General features: G+C 37.7%; 1 protein-coding gene and 1 long non-coding RNA gene across 3 annotated transcripts in view; one reads left to right on the forward strand and one right to left on the reverse strand.

The window, feature by feature from the left end:
• LOC130552029 (histone H2AX-like) overlaps window positions 1–16,168 on the forward strand; it is a 446,303-nt gene that overhangs the window by 63,665 nt on the left and 366,470 nt on the right. The gene's annotated exons all lie outside the window — the stretch shown is intronic.
• LOC130552037 (uncharacterized) lies at window positions 1,411–4,574 on the reverse strand. 2 transcript variants are annotated; one of them, XR_008962670.1, is made up of 4 exons: window positions 3,751–4,574; window positions 2,768–2,822; window positions 2,487–2,541; window positions 1,411–2,125 (listed from the first exon to the last, which is right to left on the reverse strand). It is a non-coding gene; the product is annotated as an uncharacterized LOC130552037 (long non-coding RNA). The 2 variants fall into 2 exon arrangements; XR_008962669.1 differs by lacking the exon at window positions 3,751–4,574 and having other exon boundaries at window positions 2,768–3,210.

The raw sequence follows: 16,168 nt of genomic DNA on the forward strand, positions 1-16,168 counted from the left end.
TCACATTTGTGAGAAAATCTGCACGGTCACATTTGTGAGAAAATCTGCACGATCACATTTGTGAGAAAATCTGCACGGTCACATTTGTGAGAAAATCTGGACGATCACATTTGTGAGAAAATCTGGACGTCACATTTGTGAGAAAATCAAGCTGAGAGAATCTCATAAAAAGGTGAGACTTAAACACAGTACATTTATATGTTACACCTTTGCATTTTCTCTCGAATTGCATTATGTATTTGTAAAACGCTTTCTGTTTGTTTCAGAGTTTAGTTTCTTTTTCAAAAAAGGTTGCGTTTGTTTGCAAAACGCTGGATTTGTTTGTTAAGTTTAGGCACAATTTTCGCTCCATAGATCTCGTTCGTGAACGAATTGAACGAACTGGTACATGTCGTTCATGAGCGAAATGAACGAGAGTGTACAGGGTAGGTCGGTCATTTAGCATGTGAGTCTCAGCCATCCAGCTACAGGTACCCTACTGTGCACGCTTGTTTATTTAAAATACATAAACTTTAGGTTTAACATAATCCCAGATTTATGAATGTGTAAATGACCAAACAATGAACTTTTTAATTATGCAGAAACACTTTGTGCGTTGGTCATCTGAACCACTTATTTAGACTTACTTTATTTATTTAATGAGTAGATTAGAGACACATTTTAATAAATCCTCTAATCATTATCAGTTTATTCGTTCATTAATACGTTCGTTGACATAAAACAACTCTTTTTCGCCACCTGCTGGCGTATTATAGAAATGTCACTGAACGAATCATTTCGGTGAACGAACTGAAAACAAACGAATTACTCAAATGAATCATAATTCCCATCACTACTTAGAAAGAAATCAGGAGTTCCTGGACTGAAATGTTGCGTGGAGTTGCGTTTTCCATTTTGCTGCAGTCATTTTGCTGATTGTTTGAGACAGGGGTAACTGCAGGTCAGAGAACTGGGCGTGTCGAAAGGTTTTTCATTGGTCAAATGTGCTCTTTCTTCCCAACTTAGTTGACCAGTAATGCACCTTTTCGTGGGTTTGCCAAGCCGCCATAAAACACCAGAAGAAGAATCAGAATCAGAAAGAGCTTTATTGCCAAGTATGTTTGCACATACAAGGAATTTGTTTTGGTGACAGGAGCATCCAGAAACAGCAACAACAGTACACAGAGACCATAACACAATAGAATACAGTACACAGATGATTTAAATAAGGGCCTATGGGTATAAAAAAAATAAGAAATACAACACAATAAACATAAGATAAAGATATAGAGAGTAAAGCTACACTGTAAAAAAAAATCTGTAAAAAAACAGTAAAAAGTCTGGCAGCAGTTTCCAGACATTTCCCATAAAATTACGGAAAAGAACTGTTTCACAAAATTACATGAAATGAACTGTAAAAATACAGAGCCAATTTTACGGTCAAAATTGGTTAAATTACAGTACAGCACTGTTGATAATTGCTCATTAAACTGTGTAAAAACAGATAAATTATATCAAAATACATTAAAAAGCAACTTCTTTTCAGGGTAATCTCTGTAAATTTAGGAATTTTTAAGTAATTTTATTAAGCTTCTCTGTCAATCTACAAAGGAATTTACTTTTAAAAAACATTTTAAATGTATAATAACTAAGAAACTACTAATAAAAACCAAATGTCTGTACATTTACCAGTTATAATAAAGATATATATTATTAAAATACACCAAAAGTAGCTACATTTAAAACCTACAATACTGTTAATTAAAAGTAATTAGCAGTTATTTGAATCTATCAGGTCACAGGCCTACAATAATTTCCTGTTAAATTCTTTACATGTAAAATAAATACGCAATATTAAAAAACAGTACTTTATTTTGTACCTTCAATGAAACAGAAAAAGACATTCTGGGGAAATGCAAAAATATTTATTTTTTAAAATGTTCATCTGACAGTGGGAATACAAGCGGAGTATATCAGATTCAGAACATAGCTCTGTACATGCAAGGTATTCGTTACACATCTAGACATTATTTGAGCAACTTGAGTCATATAGATTACTTATGCTACCTATAGGTGACTTGGATTGTCAGAGTTTTGGTCCCGCTCACTGTCATTATATGCCTTCTATAAATCCTGAAGTTATCTGCTGAAGAAAGAAAAACATACATTTTAGATGGCATCAGGTAAACCTATTTTTCAGATATCAACGGTCGCAGCAAAATACTTAGACTGACTGCAAATCTCTATGTACATTATACACTATATTCAGTTTACTTTCTTATAGCAAAACCTCCCAAGAGTTACTTTTGCAGTAACACATCTTGCACAGTCACAGTGGACCCACAAGGACAACACAAATTATTAATAATGAATATTATAGGAAAATGATACCGTGTAGATCAAATTTAATTTATTGCCACTGTCAAAGCAATCCTATGGAATCAAATTACTTGTCTGTCTTTGGCAATGTAGATTTTAGATTATAAACAGTCCAATCTTTTCCATACCTGGATTGTTATGGTCACCTGCGGTAGATTAGCACAAGCAGTCGATCCACAGAACCTGAAAATATTTAAATACATTGTATTACGTTCACACATACAAAGTAGATTTTAGATTATAAACAGTCCAGTTTTTTCCATACCTGGATTGTCATGGTCACCTGCGGTAGATTATCACAAGCATTAGATCCCCAGAACCTGAAAATAAAATATTAAAAATAAATTTGTATTACATTCACACGTACAAGGTAGATTTTAGATTATAAACAGTCCAATTGTTTCCATACCTGGATTGTCATGGTCATCTGCTGTAGATTATCACAAGCATTAGATCCCTAGAACCTGAAAATAAAATATTAAAAATAAATTGTTTGTATTAACATTTACACATACAAAGCACAAGTTCCACAGATAGACATACAAAACATCAACAAGAAAATTAAGATATAACGTTAGAGTATTGCTATGAAATTAAAACAAAATGTATAGGGAAAACATTAGATCATTTTTACCTACACTGCAAAAAGTGCCATTCTTACTAAGCAGCAGTTTTGTCTTGTTTTTATTAAAAATATCTAAAACTTCTTAAATCGATATACAATTACTTGACAAGAAAAGTGACCTAGGGTATTTAGGCTCGGTTTCACAGACAAGGTTTAAAACTAGTCCCAGACTAAAATGAATTTTGAGCTGTTTTAACTTAATTTTTTTAAATATATCAGTGCCATTGTTTTGTTTTAAGATGCACATCAGTAATGTTTTTTCTGTTGCATTTTAATAAAAGCAACTTAAATAGCCTAATTTAACTAAGACATAATCCTGGCTAAGGCTAAGCCTTGTCTTTGAAACCGGGCCTTAGTCTTGTTTTATGTAAAATTATATAAGAATTAAGTACGTTTATGGTAAAAACAGGCAAAAAAATCTGCCAATGGGGTGAGATTTGTTGTCACTTAGCAAGAATGTCATTTTTTGCAGTGTAACTTTACCTACAGGTGTAATAATCATCTATCTGGATCGGAAACACATTTCTATAACCAAAAACGTTCATAAAAACGTCTCTAAAAAAAAAACTTTTATCTTGAGAACACAAATTACTGCATTATATGTACTAACGTTAACGTTACTCCTTAGCTAACCATAGCTAACATTACAGTAACGTTAGGCCTCCAGGTTTATCAGAAGAGTGCTAACAATTAGCTTTAAGACAAAAAGTGCAGCACACGACATGAAATAATAAAATAATCGTTTAAATGTGTTATAAAACGCTTACCTCATCCGGCGGTCGGTTGCTCTGACTGACATGGTGACGACGACTATAGTGAAGCAGGCGCTAAAGGCGCGTTGTTTTCCTCACAGTTTCAAAAGTATTGGCGCTTTATATGTAGCCTACATGTCATATATTTCCATCGGAGCGGAAGAAATTTCTTCACTGTCACTCGCACGCTACTGCTCACTGCTGTTCTCAGAGATGTTTCCCGCGGTGCCTGCCTGGCTACCATAGGAATCCACTGGAGTTTGAAAACTCCCGCTCTGGCTCTGCTGCTCGCACTAGTACCGCCACTCACAGCCGTTAGGACGCAAGTGCGCCAAATTTAAATTTGCAGCCTCTGATTGGATGATGGAAGTCTTACACAACTAAAATATATATGCCCAAAAGGAGAGTTATAAATTTGATTGCAGATTAATTACAATATTGTTGTTTAAATTACAAATACTGCCGTACTGTAATATATTACAGAAATTATTACAAATTGTTAAAATACTGTATGTTGTATTAGCTATAGTGAATCGATAACCGTTGCACACGTAAATACTTTATTTTAATATTTAATATGTTAGGCAAAGTTTCAAAAACGTAATAGGATCTAGCAGTTTTACTACAGTTTACTATATTTAAGTTGTCAAAATGCAAAGTTGTATGTTGTTTAGGTGAGAACAAAAATAAATGTCAAAATAAATTACATTTGTGTCTGTAGAATTACCAGTTGACCTCTAAAATACCCTAAATATATAATGACCTTCAACTGCATTTAATTACAAAGCAGTTGCAATTTTACATATTTTTTTACAGAGAAAATACGTAAATTTTTAATTCATTGCATTTTGGGAATTGTAAAAATACTATAAATTGCTTTTAAAAAAACATAATATTTCTGTAATTTAAAATTACAGGAAATTAACCATAATTTAATAAGTAGTATTTTTTAGTACAGCAAAAATCTGTAAAATAACAGGCATTAACTTTTTAATGGAAAAAAGGAAAATTTCTGTAAAATAATACAGACCATTACCTGTAAAATTACACTTTTATTTAACAGTGTATGTGTGTATGTAAATATCTACAAGTAAAAAATAAGAATAGACTATTGTAGTACAAGGTATGTGCTATATACAGCAGAATGAATGAAATATAATTTACAGAAAAAGTTGTATAAAAATAGATAGTGTATTATCTGGAGGATATAATTAATATTGCACTTAATTATTATTGCAGAGTGCAAAAAAAAAAAAAAAAGAAGAAGAAGAAGAACTTAGTTGACCAATCAGCGTTAACCACAAACATAGGTCATTTCTTTTAAACAGAAAGAAGATTGCAATAATTTGTGTAATGCAAAGGTTTCAAAATGTGAATTTGTGATCATAAGCCCTTAAAAACTAAATACAATTTTATCAGACAAGTCTGTGTTTTTGCTAAATTGCTTAATAATTAATTACAGAAGGCAGGCCTAAGTAAATAGCTCTTACTCATCTAGAAGCACTCCGTCGTTATGTTTTATGAGTATTTCAGTCTTTTTACGAATGTTTTTGTTTACATATACTAAATCATAGTTGTAGTGAAACGTTAGAAATGCCTTTTACAGTATGACATGTTGTTATTCTATCATGACACCAAGGAAAGTAAATTATTATGAACTTATAAAACGCTAGTGCAGTTGTAAGTGTTATTATTTTAGAGACCTTGTACCACCCTTTAAATAATAATTGTAATTCACATTTGATTGTGACACTTATCAGCTGTTCCTTAAATATCAGTTATTTCTAAATAGTTCAAATCAAATATGTGCATGTACCTTCATTTTACATTTACAATAAAACGCAATATGACATTAACACCTGCTTCTTTTCGTTTTCATTTTAAATATGGTTAAGGTAATGTGATAATTTTCATTTTTAATCAAATACAAAACATTTTATTGCAACACAGGCAGTGCTCCAAATACATACAGCCAGGCTGTATAGTTATTAAACTCTGACTGACCTCAGTCAAAATGATTAGTCTCGAAAGATTCATCAGACCAACGATTGCCATTATGAAATGTTACCAAAACTAGGCTAATAATTCTATTACCACTTAAGTGATATTAGAGGCAGAGGCCAATTTGAGGTGTATTTGCTGCCATCAATATGTTCTTGGCGGCGCTAACAGCCCGGTGATCACGGAGTACTATTTTAAAATAGGCCAATTTTAAAATAGGCACTAGTATCTTTATAAATCATCTGCAGTTTACCGTTTCATAGTTAAAATCTTCGATACAAAAACACCAGTGAAAAAGTGGCTTTAGATGTAGGCCAATAGCGTTTAAGATGATGTTGAACAGGCAGCTTTCGTGTCCAATTGAAAAGACCTTTCGACACACCCATTTCTCCAACCTGCAGAGACCCCTACTAGGATTGTTTTGCCACCTAGGAGGGCACGCTCCGGCGTGCTCACGTGTTGTTCACGTGGTAAAGTGACGACACGTCCATTAAGGGCGTGGCCACTTAATTGACAGGTGGTTTCAGCGACCAGGTACCTCAGCTGCAAACACGTCCCGCCTCTTTGCCCATTTTCGATTATCCGCGAGTAAAACGCGATGACGCGCTGCTAAGATGGCGACGGCCGCCTCAGTCCACTTTAATGAGCATTCACGCCGCCGCTGGCCGCCTTCCATCTGCAGGAGTCAAGTGTTCGAAAACTGATGGCGGAAACATATTCCATCCAGCAGGGCTCGACATTAACGCTTGTCCGGGACAAGTGAATGTTTTGTATGGGCAAGTGAGCGGTAACTTTACTTGCCCGACTGGACAAGTAACTTGAAAAAAACAACAACAGTGCGACATATATGTAGAATAATAAGAATATGTGCATTAGACAGAGCTGTGTGTTTGTGCGTAGTGCGTTTGTCGTGGTGGTGCTTGTTGTGTGTGACAATAATCAATTGCGCATCGCACTGAGTCCATGTAACTACATGCGGATGTGGAATCCTGTTATTTAAATATCATCTGGCTGTTCTGCGTGTCTGAGTGAATTACGTGCACAGTTTAACATACAACACGAGTGATGGTCGAGTATTTGTCTGCGTCTGCACTGTATGAGGATATGAACACATGAACTCCATCTCCAGTCAGAGTTGCTCTCAGAGTTTAACAGTTTGAGTGAAGCTATCTGCAAACAAGTATGGAAGTAAAATAGAGACAAATGTGTTTGAAGCAAAAAGACGTGCTGAATAGCACTAACTGAAAAAAAATGCATTGTATTAACAGTGCTTGCATTTTAAGGTTCTGCAATTCAACATGGTTGCATATTTAAGGTGTGATTTTTTCAAATGTAAAAATTTCACACACAGTTTCACAGTTTAAAAATTCAATAATCAAAATTCACCTTTTAAATTTCGTTAAAAAAATTCAACTTTTAAAATACAACCTTTAATATTCGACAGACAAATTTCAGTTCATATTATTTCGCTTTAAAAATTCGCTTCCACAAATTCAATGGTTCAAATTCGGCTTGAAATTCAAAGTTTCACATCCGGGAATCCCAGGAGAAGCAATAGAGCACCGATTCCGCCAATGCATGATCTCTACCTGCTGCCTGACCGCTTCACCAGCAGGTGGTGCAAGTCGCTTCTGACGAAGACCAAAGCAAGAAATGCAGATACTTTTTATATGTTTGCAGCACAGTCTGTGTTGTAGTGGTGGGCGATACTGCAAAATTTGGTATCGATCCGATACCAAATACATATAGGGTCAGTATTGCCGATACCAATACCAATACGATACTTTTTACTTTAAAAAAATACTTTTGTGTAGGGGAGAGCAGTATGTCATTGTTTCTCAGGTGAATGAATGATCAATTCTTTAGACAATATTTTTTATTAATGTATTGAAGTCACAACGCTTCTCTTCCTCTCGGCCATCCTGATCTCTCATTCAATGTGCTATCAGCTTCGCTCACTCAGTTCGCTGCTCCTCGGCGCGTTGTGTCAGTGAGTCACGTGACGACACAACAACGAATCGCAGCAGGAGGGGGAGGAGTAGCAAAGTGGGCCAGGATGTGAAAGCAGCGTTTGCTCAGGATTGTAGAGGTAGAAGACACGAGCAAAGTATAATGAACGTAGAGGTGAGATATTTAAATTAAAATATCGATTCAATTACAATTGTATCGATCTGATACCAATACCAGTGTTGGCATCGATACTATCGATATTTGGATCGATCCGCCCACCTCTACTGTGTTGTCCTTAAGAAAAGTGACTTTCAAATATCCGCTTCATTTTTTGTTGAAACATATTCTCAGGTAATATGTGAAGTTCATAATTACTTTTCTGTTTATATACCTCATTTGTAAAAATTAATATTATTTGTTATGTGAAGATGTCACTTCCTGTTAGTACTTCCTGGTTCTACATGAAAACAGTGAGACAGACATGGTGTGCTCTCGCTAATAATCCATCGCATCCACTATAATCCATCATAGAGGCAATGCCGTAAGTTTATCTATGTGACATTAGATATGTTAAAGATGATATATTAGTAAGGATTTTGATAAATGATGATGTTTAATAAGTTGTTAAAATCAAGCTAACAGTGATGCTAATAGCCACTATAGCTGTTACTGCAGCGAGAACAGCAGTGATTGTTTGTTGCATACATTTATAATTAGATGATTATTTAAGACAGACATTGAATGTTGTTGTATTGTTTTATTACAGTTTTCACCGCAATATGTTAGTGATGAAGAGTGACAGTAAATGATCAACCTTACTACGACTCTGTCTTCATTGGCTACGGTTTAACTTGGTGTTTAGTCAGAGTTGCAACACACTGCACGAGAACACTATACAGTCCACTCATCTGCTCGATTAAGTGAATTTATTTGATCTCATAGATCTCTTCTTATGCATCATCAACATCAGAAATTTTAGGTTTCCTGCTCTGGCTTGAAGGAATTAAGTTATTTTTTACTTCAGCACGTCGTGTTCACATAAATACATCATCAGCATTTACAGGACATGTATTGTGTTTGAAGCGGTCAAATAACTGAGATCTCAACTAGGAGCTTATTGACAAATGCTCTGATTTTAACGCGTACTCTCCCATGTGCTTCTGTTTATATGACGTAGCTGCAATCTCAATAAACATTCTTTTTATTTTCCTCGCATGATCTTGTTTTAATTTGAGGCTCTCAGAAAATGCTGAATGTTGTGGAATTGTGGAAACGTTCGTTTGTTAATACGAGACAGAAAAACTGATATTTTAGCCAAGCGAACTTCTTGAGCAGGCCAGATAAAATGGACCAGATAAAAATAGACAGCACTTTCTTTAGAACCCGACTAGACCCGAAACGTCTTGTGCAGCCTGCAGCCAAGCAAGATACCTCACTGCGTTAGGATCTATACAGCTGTAACATGGTTTTTAAGCGCAAAGATAAAAACTTTTGTTGCATGCTGTGTGCGTTTCCCATTAATGTGCCACACACAAACATGCGAGTATGACTACACGCCAATTGCTTGAGTTGCTGTCTGTTCATTAAATGCTAAAATGTCAATCACTCACGGTATATTAACCTAAGTATGTCTTGTAAAGTTTGGCGTAACAAATATTTGTTGTTTACCTAACCATAAAATGTATTTAATTTGTGTCTTTCGGGGCGATTGGTAAAAGCACATTCATTATAAATTACCAGAGACCCGATGCCATATCGGACACGACTTGTGCCCAAGGCATATTTTGTCAACGTTTTAGACCCGAAGCCGCTGGGACACATGAGGACCTCTCTAACATACACCTCAACGTGTAACCCTAGTGAACTACTGTAAATAATAATTACATGTAAACTGTAGAATGTTACTAATAGGGAAGTTACATTAAAACAAAGTTCTTTATTATTACATAAAAAGGTTGAATATGTAAATTCAAGTATGTTTTATTTAACTTTTTTGTTATGGATGGAACAATGTATTATTGTTCATTTTTCAGTGGGTTTCTGTGAATGTGATAAATGCATGTGAAATATGTAGCATTGCCTTTAAGAACAACGTGAGAAGTGCACTGTTCACCAATCAGGTGGCCTCAACGTGAACAACGTGATTACGTGAGGTCGAGGGGGAAGTACGAGAAGCACATGTGAGCATGGAGGAAATCGGCGGAGAGATTCTAAGAAATATAAGTGAATTTGTTACCCTACCTGAACGGAAAGTTTAGCAAGGTGTGTTTTTTTTAACTAAGTGTTTTGGTTTGTCTAAAAACCGGAATTGAGAACATTCCTCTCGTGAATACGGCGATGACGTCCACCGCAGCTCATCATCGCATGGATTAAGATGGCGAGCCACCCACCGAGCCTTGAACACCATTGAGACCGTCGAAAGATTTCTAAGGATTCTTTGCTTAATTCTCCCTCGGACTGTGGGATTCAACCGCGCTGGAAAACAGAGCGAACTTACGTGGAGGTTTCCTTAACAGTCGCGTTGTTACACATTGCTGTGCCTTGAATGACGGTAGGCCTGAACTGTTGCAATTCATGAACGCATGCATTTCATGGGACACAGATGGTTGTTTACTTCAAAATGGAGATCGGTTCTTGCAATTTCATAGACTAGTTTCTCGAAATGGATACACATATGTGAACTGATTGGGTTTAAATAATCCTTGTTTGTATGCTTGTTGGTTTGTAATGTTGTATTGCAATTGACAATTTGTTGAATTTTGTGATTGTACTCGAAAGTTTCCTTTGGTGTTTAATGTGAGTGACGCCGTTGATTTAGATACTTAACGTTAATTGTCATAATCATAAAGAACGTGAAGAGGTGAACTAAACTAACCTAGTTGCTAAATGGAAAGGAAAATACGATCGATTAGTTGGCTATTGGTGCTAAATTAAGTAACAACATAGAGCTAGGGGATAATAGATTAAATGGAAACCTAGAAAAATAATCTAAAATCGAATCGGATGCATTAAATTTAGCTTTAGGTGTCAAAGAAGTGTAAAACGAGATTTCAAACCAAGAAATAAACTTAAGAAACGAAGAGACTATACAGAATCCAGTTGAACAAATTTTATTTTATTTTCCATGTTTATCTGTGATTATTGTATTTATTTTACTGTATTTCTGTTTCCATTCATTGTCCTGAAGTAGAAAGTAAATTAATCGGTTCATTTATTTTTCCACATAAATACGCCTAGTATAGTTCATAATCAACTTGTCTGTCTGTTCATTCCTCTCTCACAACTGGTTCCATAAGAACCTAGAACACTGGCCTAATTTACCCTCAACACTCTCCACCTTTTATGCTAGTTAGCTGTGGTGTTCGGTGCTCTAAGGGAGCGGGTGTTACAGTAGTAGCGAGCCAGCCAGGAGCCAATAAGTAGGGAGATACCCTAGTAAAAGAGAACAGACGTGCATTAAGAGACAGTACACAGTGAAGATGGAAGTCATTGAGCATGAGAACATTAAAGTACCAAACTCACTCATTGTGAGTGGAGTTACAAACACAAATCATTATCTCTTTCTGACTGAGCATCTCAGTGAATATGGTGACATTGGTAGAATTGTCCACATTGACAGCCCCACGTCCCCATATCACAAGAATGCCATAATTGAGTTTGAAAGCGGGCTTACGCTGAAGACCTTAGAGCCTCAGTTACCATTCATTTTTGAAAGCCAGCTCCAGGCTGACCTCAAATAAGAGGTTAGAGCTTTGTCCAGCGTCTATGTCCCAAAGGTCGCTAGCAGCGCCACCAAGGGTTTTCTTGGAGAACTACTGCGCATTGCCAAGCTCAGTGGTAGATCTTTTGAGGACCTCTTAAATGAGGAGCTTTCTAAGTGTAGAGAGCCTGTATTACTGGATAAAGATGACACAGCGAGCACCAGTAAAAAGCAATTACCTGTGAATACCGTACCTGTGACACAGCCAGAATTTCAGGTCAAAGTGATCCAGAAAAACCAAGTACAATCTGATACTGCAAGTGATACTGCATTTGTTTCATCACCAGCAATGCCAGTACATAACATAAATCCTCCAGAAGTACAACGTGTTGTAGTTGAGCACATTGTGAAAAGTGAAAATGCTGCTTCCAAGCATGCATGTTCCTCTTAAGCTTAGGTTCTTTTCTGGAAAATCCCCTCACCCAGGTAATGAGGTGGATTATGATACGTGGCATAATAGTGTTGAACTGATGTTGCAAGATCCTTCAATTTCTGATTTAGCATGATCCAGGAAAATCATTAACAGCCTTCTGCCTCCAGCTGCCGACATGGTCAGGACGCTTGGTCCATACGCCACACCTAGAGCTTACCTTGACCTGTTGGACTCAGCTTTTGGCATGGTTGAAGATGGCGATGAGCTGTTCGCTAAATTCTTGAATACTCTTCAAGACACCGGCGAGAAACCGTCTCAGTTCTTACAGCGACTGCAGGTGATTCTGATGATGGCTATAAAAAGAGGTGGTGTGTCCTCTAGTGAGGCTTGTCGACACTTGCTGAGACAGTTTTGTAGGGGGTGCTGGGACAATGCCCTTATCTCAGAGCTCCAGCTAGAAAAAAAAAGACTGAGCCCCCTCCCTTTGCTGAACTTCTGCTGCTGTTGCGAACAGCAGAAGACAAACAAAGCACAAAAGAGTTACGTATGAGAAAGCATCTCGGCGTTTCTAAGCAGCGCACTTCCTCTTACTCTTTGTGTGCTTCCACAGATGAAGCGGTGACAACTCAAGCTATTGTTTCTGACTTGAAGAAGCAGATTACAGAACTTCAGGGCCAGGTTGAGAGTTTGAAGAAGGCCAAAGAACGGCCAAAGGGGATCTCACGAATGTGTAGCTCGTAATTTGCAGAACCAAGTAGCTGAATTACAAAGTCAAATTGTTGCCGTTAAGCCAGCACAGTCAGAAAAAAACAAAGATCGCTGCAAAGGTGAGCAAATCACAATATGCGCAAACAAATCTTGATGAGTTTCCCCAAAGGTTATCTTCAGCCCAGCTGAACCGACCAAAACCTTGGCACTGTTTCCAATGTGGCGAAGACAGTCACATTGCTTCTTTGTGCGATAATGTTGCAAACCCTGCTTTGGTAGCTTCCAAAAGAAAGCTCCTGAAAGAGAAGCAGTCCGCTTGGGAAGTTCTAAGGGCATCATCCCGTCCTACTAGGGCTGGGCGATATGGCAAAAAAGTAAACTCAATAGTTTTTTTCTATATTGATCGATAACGATATTTATTTCGATATATATTTAGTTACTGTTTCTGGTACAATGTTGCACATGCGCGGTCAACACAAAATGAACGAATCACTCGCTGAGACACTCGTTACTCCCGAGTCATTTTAAAAGAATCTATTTTAAATACAGTTTATTAACAAAAGTTAACCTTTAACCAGTTAAAATTCAATTAAATGAATGCACTGTTGCAACACAGAGGATATTAGGCCATAAACAACATGTACCAGTTCATTCAGTCTCATTTTGACTCAATTGACTCGTTAAGTAAAGGGAGTGTTCATTCAGTACATTCAACCAATGAAAGGGCTCCGTTACTGTGTACATTTGAATGCTATTGGCTCAGCACCTGCGCACATACATAACGCTGCAATAATGTCTTGCTCGAGTAGTGGGATTCATTCAATGTATTCAGTGAACCTTAAAGACATCTCACATAATCTGTAGTACATTTCTTTAATCATGCAAGCATCTTACATACAAGGTTCAATATTTTAATGTGCACACAAACTCACTTCATTACATCTCTAATCTGTACAGGGCAGCGCTGGTTTGTTTCATATGCACCAGCTCATGTTAGCAGATATTGTTATCAATGGATATAAAAACGTTTATGCTTGAGTTTCGAAGTAACTCGCTTGCAATTGCGCCTCAAGTTTGTTTTGTTTAACCGGCGATTGCGAAAAAAAAACAAGACACTTGATAAACCGCGTGATGACAACTCGAGGTTATGTTTCCGCTTCCAGTAATGTTTTCCTCCTCATGTCGAGTTTTCTTTGCCAAGTGCAGTATGAAATGGACTTTGTACATTGACGCGCATGCTAAAAGCTGCACGCTGACTGACTGTTGTTACGTTTATTTCTGCGTTCTGTTAGACTAAGATTAATCCATATCGAGTCAAAATGACAATAGCTTATCATCGTTTTGAAATACATTCTATCGCGATTCGATATGATATCGTTTATCGGCACAGCCCTACGTCCTACCCATTTAAAATAGAATCAGCCCTGCTTGTGGGACAAACGGGGGCTGGGAAACATACTAGGGGTCCCAAAAAGATTAAGCACAGAAGTTGCAATAAGCACATAAACACAAGAACCAAACCATTTGTTCTGCCTAAGGGTTTGGTTGGGACAAAATGCACAGCTGAAGTCCTTATAGCAGGCAAAGAATGCAAATGTCTTCTGGATACGGGTTCACAAGTGACCACTGTTTCTCAGACATATTACGAACAGAATCTGACACATTTGGAAATCAAACCTCTCAAACACCTGCTTGAGGTTGAAGCCGCCAATGGTCAACTTGTTCCGTATCTTGGGTACATAGAGATTGATGTAGTGTTTCCTAAGGCTTTTCTTGGAGTTGAGAAAAGAATTCCTACCCTTGCTCTGGTCACTACAGATACGAGTAGTACTACTAGTCGGTGTTCTGTACTCATAGGTACAAACACTCTTGACTTAGCTTATGATAGCTATTCGGATTCGGAAGTTAAGGGATCTCATCGAGCCTTACCCTATGGGTTTAAAGCTATTCTGAATGTTCTTGAGCACCTATCTAAACAGAAAGCCAATAGCAGCATTGGTTTAGTGCGACTGCTTTGCACAAAACCGGAAGTGATTCCTGCCGGAAAGACTATTGTCCAAGAAGGCTCTGTTAGTATGAGCTGTTCGCTGATAGGATGGTTTTTGATAGAGCCCTCTTCTGAGTCTTCTTTGCCGGGTGGTCTCTTGTGTGTCTCTTGTCTTGTCACACTTTCTTCTGGACCCTCACAAAAAGTTCTAGTAGTCCTAAAAAATGAAACAGCACGACATCACAGTTCCTCCTAAGAGTGTTGTTGCAAATTTACACTCACTGCAGAATGTGATCACCAGAGATACTGCTACAGTTCATAGCAATCAGAACGAATCTGCTGAGGCTTTTGGGGTTGACTTTGGTGATTCACCAGTACCTGCTGAATGGAAGGACAGAATCTCGCAACAATTACATTCTATGCCAGAAGTTTTTGCCCTTCATGATCTTGACTTTGGCAAAACTGATAAAGTCAAACACCACATTAACTTGCATGACAACACTCCTTTCAAGCAGAGGGCTCGCCCGATACATCCTCAGGATTTTGACGCTGTTCGTAAGCACCTACAGGAATTACTAGATGCTGGTGTAATTCGAGAATCAGAGTCGTCTTTCTCCTCGCCTATTGTTGTGGTTCGTAAAAAGAACGGGGAAGTTAGACTCTGTATCGACTATCGCAAACTTAACATGCAGACCATAAGAGATGCATATGCGTTGCCTAACCTGGAGGAGACGTTTTCTGCTCTCTCTGGTTCGCAGTGGTTTTCTGTTCTCGACCTCAAGTCTGGTTATTACCAGATTGAGGTCAAAGAGTCTGACAAACATAAGACTGCTTTCGTCTGTCCGTTAGGTTTCTGGGAGTTCAACAGGATGCCGCAGGGTGTCACGAATGCTCCCAGTACCTTTCAGCGACTGATGGAGAGATGTATGAGTGATATCCATTTGAAAGAGGTTGTAGTTTCCTCGATGATTTGATAGTGTTTTCAGACACATTAGAGGAACACGAACGCAGGTTGTTGAGTGTGTTGTGCCGATTGAAGGAGTATGGGTTAAAACTCTCTCCTGAAAAGTGCAAGTTTTTTCAAACCTCTGTAAAATATCTTGGACACATTGTGTCTAAAAATGGCGTGGAGACAGACCCTGCCAAAGTAGAAGTGCTGAAATCTTGGCCGGTCCCAAAAAATCTCAAAGTGTTGCGCTCATTTTTGGGGTTCGCTGGGTACTATCGCCGGTTTATTAAAGATGTTGCCATGATTGTGAAACCTATAAATGATTTAACATCCGGCTATCCGCCATTACGTAAAGGATGTAAATTGAAGGAAATGAGAGACTATTATGATCCCAAAGAACTTTTTGGGAGCCGTTGGTGTGCTAGTTGTCAGCAGGCATTTGATGCTATTATTGAGGCACTAACTACTGCACCGGTGCTTGGTTTTGCTAATCCGGAACTTAAGTATGTTTTGCATACTGATGCAAGTACCGTAGGGCTGGGAGCAGCCTTATATCAGGAACAAGAGGGCCAATTAAAGGTAATTGCGTATGCTAGTCGAGGTCTTTCTCAAAGTGAAGCTCGTTATCCAGCCCACAAACTGGAGTTTTTGGCCCTTAAGTGGGCAGTCACAGAGAAGTTCAGTGATTATTTGTATGGTAACCAG

This window comes from Triplophysa rosa, linkage group LG3, assembly GCF_024868665.1.
Source record: "Triplophysa rosa linkage group LG3, Trosa_1v2, whole genome shotgun sequence".
NCBI classification, from domain to species: Eukaryota; Metazoa; Chordata; class Actinopteri; order Cypriniformes; family Nemacheilidae; genus Triplophysa; species Triplophysa rosa.